The 7,754-nt window shown below is 34.0% G+C and overlaps 1 long non-coding RNA gene across 1 annotated transcript; it reads left to right on the plus strand.

Moving 5' to 3' along the window:
- The first annotated feature begins 732 nt into the window (after window positions 1-732).
- On the plus strand, window positions 733-1,560 carry LOC111616812. Its single transcript, XR_002755321.1, has 3 exons — window positions 733-883; window positions 966-1,184; window positions 1,429-1,560. It is a non-coding gene; the product is annotated as an uncharacterized LOC111616812 (long non-coding RNA).
- Window positions 1,561-7,754: the final 6,194 nt, after the last annotated feature.

Raw genomic sequence — 7,754 nt, forward strand, 5'->3', positions numbered from 1 at the left:
ATTAGTCTAGAATCGATTAATTTTATGGAAGAAAACCTTTCAAACAGCCGTAGTCCGTAAACTTCACACGTGTCGGGCTGTGATTGGCAAGGACTCGTACAAAATTGATTCATAAAGAACGGAACGTATCTACCGTGTTATAGGGGGGTCGACTGTATATAAAAAAAACAAGCGGTTGAAATATATTCTTTATACATCACTTAATATAAAACTATCAAACATCTCACTATAGACATACAGTAGTACAGTAAAACCCGTAAAGATATTAGAATGTGTATGGTGACACGATTTAGTTCAACCACTTTGACGCTTAATAACTAACTCCTGTGTTAATGTAACAGCCGGAAAAGTAAAAATTATCAAATACATATTTATATATTGACTGTGTCATTACTTAGGGTGGGTCCGTCTCGGATGTGTCGGGTTCTCTTTCACCGCCCGATCGCCCATTGTGGGCCTGGCCAAACTCATTATGGGCTTACTAAGGGCCGAGTTTAAAAAAAATTATATATAGATTCTGTTTATTATTTACTTAATGAACCAATCAAAGTATGAGAAAAAGAAATTTATACACTGAAATTAATGATTATATTTTTGAATTAAAATCAATTTATAATAATAATAATAATAATAAATTTTTCTTAACCTTTTTTAATTTTAATTAAAAGTAAAATTAAATCGATCGTAAATAATAAATTCCCAGAAGCTGAGAACTTCGTTGACTCATAGGTGGAACCCAGATCGATTTTTTTAAAAATCAGACCACGTGTTCGGGGGAAGGGACGTCACGTGTGATGAGAATCATGATACTGCGAGCAAATCGGTTTCCTTGTCAGGTGGCCTTTAATGATTGTAAAATTGAAAAAAATGGTGTCACATCTTCGTGAGTAATTAACCACCTGTTCTTATTTACGTTATGATTTATGGAGATCGATCAAAATTTTTCAATTATATTTCTTAAATAGTTTAGAAAAATGAAAAATGAATCATAGTTTATCGAAGCTGACGAGAGGAGTGGAATTTGCACCGTTGAGAACTTTAAGCGATTTCCTATTAGAATCTGCCAGATTTCAAATTCCTGACTTCAAAGACCAGAACAGATGGGCTAATCGAATTAGAAATAACCTTTTATACTACCAGACGAATTACTTTTTAATGATTTTTTTGATATATTTAATTTTCTTGTAAGTATTTTTTTGGTATTTACTTTGAATTAAATATAGTAATAGTAGCCTACGTTTGATTTTATTCTAATAAAGTATTATTACAAAAAGTTTGTTTTTTGAAGTTGTGTACTGGTATGTAGTCCTACATATTGCTAATTTAAACAAGTTTTGGATGGATGGATTGATAGGTAAGGCAATGCAACACTTGGATGATCTGTCAAAGAGGAAAGAGTTTTTATACGGGACACTTGCCCGTATTTAGGTGTTGGACAAGTGAACGAAACCCAGAAAACTAAGTGATCGGCTTGCTTTTCGGGCACAAACCCCCCGCAACCACCGGTGTTTGGTGGTTTTATCCGTTTGATCGTTGACGAGCAAGCGGGTTTCGGTTTGTTCTGTAATTTGGCTTTAATATATAACAATCAGGAATGGATGTTTAAATTTGGCTCGTGATTAATCCGAGGAATATTGCATTGTTTTTTTCAAAAATACTTTTTTTTTCACAAAAGGATTATAGAGTTGGAATGTTGTAATTGGATAATAACATTTGACAATAATCTATAATTAGTAAAACCAGTAAATGGCTAGAATATAAATCACTCTAAATCCACTATACTCAACCTTTTTTTTTTTCTTGGGCCACATACACACGATAGCTATTACACGGGGGCTACAACATAACGATTATAATAAAAAGCTAGAAAATTAGTGTGACTGTTGATGTTGCAAACATTTTTTCACAATTTTATTTAAATCAGGCTTTTAACTGCTGCATGCTGCTCGTAAAACAGCATCCAGGTGTGAATCAGTAAGCCGGTTTCTAGTTTCTATATATGTTCTTTGCATTTTGAGGTTACTCCTACTCCTCAATAACAATATTTCATCATTGCCACATGACTCATCAGGCTACTTTGTTTGTTTTTTGAATTTTGATCATATTATATGGTAGCCTAATCAGAATTCAAAGAGCTGTAGCTATATTGTTTTTCATTTATTTAATGCAAATTACAAAACAAAATACATATTTGATTTAAACTATTTATTCAGTACTGAAGAAAACAAACAAAAATCTGAAGGGGAAAAAAACTAATAAAACTATTAAAAGTAAAAACTAGAACTATTCTTTTAATCTACTAGATTAAGTTACTTCTCAAAAACAATACGCTCTCAATCAAATCTTTCATTGAAGCACGCAAATCAGATTTTATTATTTTGAGTGTTGAAAATAGCCTTTTAACACTGACTTGGGTAGGTGGTAGAGCAGTAGCACAAAATGCCGCATCTTGAACTATTAATAGATATTTTTTTATTGCATCTATCACCTCTAACTTTGATTTATGACCTATTTTCTCCACTAAAGTTAAAGCCTGATAGAAATCAAAGTGGAACTTCTCATAACTACTGTACTTGCTGCTAGCGCTGCATCTTCTCTGTTGTTGGTACTATTACTAGCTTGAGCTTCAATGCATCTTTTTTATTTTTTCTTGGTGATCAAGGTATTTTTCAAAATCATCATCAAATTCTAAACTAGAAGTAGCAGGTGATGTGTCAAGCTGAGGAAAGTCCACATAATCTGATTGCTTTTTTCTTGCAATTTTTTTACTCGAACCAAGTAGTGCTGCTTTTCCTCTGATTAACTGATCCTCTGATAGCATTATTCTGTAATTTGGATCAACATAAATTGCTGCTAATAACATATTATCTAGTAACTGAGTTTCTCTACACTCTTTAGACACTGATTCCATCAGCAATTTTGGATAACTTGAAGATTAAATCTCTCCATTCTTTGAACAATAATCCGGGTGTTAGGTAAGACTCTTGGGAATTTAAAGTTTCAATATATGGATGGTGAAGTAATATTTCAAGCTGCTCAAATTCATCCCATACTTGATCAGCCAAAGTTACGTCAGGATGAGGCATAGCAAGGAGTAGAGGCTTTAATTCTAAAAGATGTTTGATCATTAAATAAACACTGTCCCATCTGGTAGCTTGATCAATTAGGACTCCTTTTCCACAGCACCTTTTGAGAATAGCATTAATCTTGGGGTTCCGAGCAGCTGTAGCAACCTGACGCAATTTACTTATGAGCTGAACTGCATGAGCTCCTTTCAGACCATTGCAAATTACAAGCTGTAAAGTATGGACACCACATCTCATATGTTGTATATTGACATTGATGGAAGTGAAACGTGTGAAATTGTTTCCAATAACATCCAAGATTTTGTCTAAGTGCTCATCTTCATCTAAATCAAAATTACTGTCCTCATTCTCCAGGCTCTCCACACGGCTTCCTCCTGATTCAAAATCTGTCTTTTTCTCATTAAGCTTTTCAACTGTTTTTATCATGTTTGATGCATTGTTACTATTTTCAAGATATTTTCCTTCTTAATTTCAAATTCTTTGAGCACATTTTCAATCAATTTGCAAACTTCATTGTTTGCATGCTGGGCTTTAGTATCTTTAACTGTTAAGGTATGTATTATCGTTTCTTTATTTTCATTCACAAATTTCAAAATAATTTACCCGTTGATGGGTGCATGCGTCCATTTTCAGATGAATATACTTTTCCTTGAGCATTTCCTTCAATAATTTTTTTTGACTGTTAGCTTCTATTATTATTTTTCTAATATTATATAGTTCCAAAGATACTCCTAGTTTGGCTGCCATTTCATCAATCAATCCAATAAAACCCGAAGAAGAGAAGACACTGAGTGGTAGTCCATTCTTTACAACAAGTTCAATAATATATCTTTCGAATTTAGCAGCTGTCATTATTGTTGTAATTCTTTGGGACTCAAAATAATTTATTAGAGTATTTTTTCCTTCTACTTTACTACTAGTGTTAGGCCTAGAAATCGATGACTTTTTCGTTGCTTTCCTTTTCCATCATAAGCTTGAATTCTTTTGAATGATAGTGCTCCAAGTGGCGTTTTAAATTGGATGACCTGGTGGGTGCATAGGCTCCTTTTCCTATCCCTGTGCTGATTTCTGAATTGCATTGCTTTTCTGGGTTATCTTCATTCATTAATTGGCATTTGAAGACATTGTTTTATTGAAATAATTCAAAGCATCCAAATACTGCAGATTTCCTTTGTTCCATTATAGGAAATTAAATTATTAAATTTATAGTTTATCTGAAAAATAATTAAGTTAATTTAAATTTAGAGTTAAAGTTAAACTTCAAATAAAGTATTTTCATTAGCTGGATTAATGATTTAAATTAGATGGTGCAATATAATAAAATTGTTTTTTAATGTTTAAATGTGCAATATAATTAAAGGAATAAGTAACAAAATATATTTGTTACTCCTTACTCCTATTCATACTCCTTAAAAACCTCAGACTCTTCTAACTCCTTACTCCTATTCATACTCCTTAAAAACCTCAGACTCTTCTAACTCCTTACTCCTACTCCACAGTCCTGCTTTGAACATTTCATTTTTGAGTATTACGTTTCACATAGATACGTTGATGCGAACAACATAAGTAAAATTTGAGCACATTTTTTTTACAGTCTTATATTGTTCGGGCAGTATTTTCCAGAAGTCAACGTAATTATTTTCGCTCTCTTTTGTTTAAAAATAGCTTCCAGGTGTACATTGTTCTTCATCTCAATAAATTCGTCAAATAGATCTGCGTAATTACATGCCAATATATCAGCCAGTTCTGATATTATTGCCGGTTCCAACAGCCACGGATTTTCAACAAGCAACAGCATATTTTTTATTTTTCTTAGATCATGATGTATGTTTAAATTCCTCGGATAGTGCAGTTAAAAAATTGTATAGTTTTCTGGAGAAATATTAATACAGTCTTGTTTAGCTTACTTGCCATTTGTGAAATTATTTTATTTTCACCCTGTAAACCAGTATTGAGACTGTTAAGCTAATCTGTAATGTCACATAGAAACGCTACAATACACCACCATTCATCATTTTGCAGTTCACTGTAAATTTTATTATTTTGATGTAAAAACAGCATTATTTATTTTTGCAAAGAAAAAAAACCTTTCCAGAACTTTAATGTTGGTTAATACGAGGGCTGTTTGGAAAGTTCGTGGCCTCAAATAGAACAACAAACAAAATAATGTTAAAACTTTTTTTATTTTTCAATGTAGTCTGCTTTGTTAGCAATGCACTTATTCCAGCGATGTTCTAGCTTTTTTATGCCATTACAATAGGTCAATTTGTCAAGGTGTGCTAAATGCTCGTTTACTTCAGAGATGACTTTATCATTTGAGTGGAATCTCTTTCCAACCAAGAATTATTTTAAATTTAGAAAAAGGTGGAAGTCACTGGGGGCCAGATCAGGTGAGTACGGTAAATGTGGAACTAATTGGAAGCTAAGTTCGTTTATTTTTTGTTCAGTGATTCTGGCATTATCGTGGTGAAACAGAACCTTCTTCTTCAAGTGTGGCCTCTTCGATTTCTTTCTTCAGTTTTTCCAAAAGTATACAGTAATAGACAGCATTGATGGTCTTTCCTCTTTCTAGGTAGTCAATAAAGATGATTCCTTTAGCATCCCCAAAAAACCGAGGCCATCACTTTCCCCGCTGATGGAACTGTTTTTGCCTTCTTTGGTGGTGGCGAACTGGGGTGTTTCCATTGCTTCGACTGTTCTTTTGTTTCAGGAGTGTAGTAATGGATCCACGTTTCGTCAGTAGTCACAAACCGACGCAAGAAATCCCGTGGGTTTTTCTTGTAGAAGTCCAAACACTTCTTTGACATCAAAGTGCGAACACGTCTTTGCTCAGCGGTCAGCAGATGCGGCACCCAACTTGCTGAGACCTTCGTCATACCCAAATTTTCGGTTAGATGTGGTGCACTCGGTCGACAGAGATGCCTGTTGTCTCAGCTATCTCACGCGTTTTCAAACGGCGATCTGCTAACACCAAATCGTAAACTTTGTCGATATTTTTTTCAGTGACAGCAGTTGACGGCCGTCCGCTGCGAGGGTCATGTTTCACACTCTCTCTGCCAGATTTAAAAAGGGCTGTCCATTTTTTCACAGTGGTTTACGAAGGAGCAGACTCTCCCAAAACTTCATCCATGTCAGCTTTGATTTGAGATGCGGTCAACCCTTTTTTCGTCAGGTATTTTATGACCACATGAGTCTCCGTCTTCTCCATTTTTGACAAAGCACGTGCACATTGACTATCTGCTAAGCTGTCGTGGCAAAACTTTACGACAAATCAAGCGGAAATTGGTACCGTATCTTTAGCAAGGATGGCTGAATTATTCCCGCCAAAAATTAAATTGATCGCAGCGCCGCATATAGGCAAGGCCGCAAACTTTTCGAACAGCCCTCGTAATATGTGTAATTTATTTTTTATTTATGTTATTTTATGTTTTCATTTTAATATATCATATTTTGAAATACGTAAATTGTTCGTTTTCAAGTGTTGTAAATTTAAAATAAGCTGTTATAGTTCTGCCATTAGAACTTAGACAGGCTGGCCACGTGGAGTTTTCCGGGTTTTCTCCATGTCTGTAGTGCCTAAATAGGGGCCAGTTTCCTTTAAAAAGACCCCCCCGGAAAGCATATCCCTAGGCAGATCGCCCAAGTGTTGTGTTGCCATAACTTAACGAACAAACAAACATTAAAACATTGCTGTAAAAGTATAGGTGTAGAATTATTGAAATTTTGGTTTATGTTTCCAGTCTTTTCTACAAGTGTATTTCTAAACAAGAAGTCCAGAAACTGATAAAATAATATACATTCTTTTTTAAAATCTAAATCGGGTGTCCAAGGCAAGTTCAAATGCGGCCCAATAAACGTGTAAACAAAACCAACAAATTTTTTTATTTTGTTTTATTTATTTCAACGGCATAAACTCAATAAAAGAAGTTTCACAGAGCCGTAAACCCTTTATACATATTTTATTTTTGAGTGGAAAGGAAATATTTTCAAATACTTGAAAAGTGTGAATAAGAAAGAAATACTAAATAAAGCTGGAGTTGTGACTCAAAGAATTAGACCCAAATTTGGGGAAAGGAGAGAGAGGCCAAAAGATAAAAAGTAGTGAGAAAGGTTAAATAGACTTTCTGTTAAGCAAATATGGACCCTTAATTTTCCAACTTTTCTCACTTCTTTATCTTTTGTCCTTTCTCTCCTTCTCCCGCATTTGGATCTATAATCCTTTCAGTCCCAACTCCAGCTTTATTTAGTATTCCTTCCAGTGTTGCATGATTTGGCTACTTTGCGCCAAAGTTTGCTACCCTTTTTTTAGTTTGGCGTAAAAAATATCATTTGGTGCATTGGCTACTTTTTGGGCTNCTCCCGCATTTGGATCTATAATCCTTTCAGTCCCAACTCCAGCTTTATTTAGTATTCCTTCCAGTGTTGCATGATTTGGCTACTTTGCGCCAAAGTTTGCTACCCTTTTTTTAGTTTGGCGTAAAAAATATCATTTGGTGCATTGGCTACTTTTTGGGCTACATATTATTTATAAATATATTAGTCAAATAAAAATGCACTTTAAAATGGTGTTTTGTCATTTTTTTTTATTAATTACAGACCCAAATAAAACAAATATTTGTGTTTTTCAAATAAATTTTTGTTTGTCTCCTTTATAATAAATGAATTTAT

This window comes from Centruroides sculpturatus, unplaced genomic scaffold (genome assembly GCF_000671375.1).
Source record: "Centruroides sculpturatus isolate CEXI.00-Female unplaced genomic scaffold, Cexi_2.0 scaffold4056, whole genome shotgun sequence".
Classification (NCBI taxonomy): Eukaryota; Metazoa; Arthropoda; class Arachnida; order Scorpiones; family Buthidae; genus Centruroides; species Centruroides sculpturatus.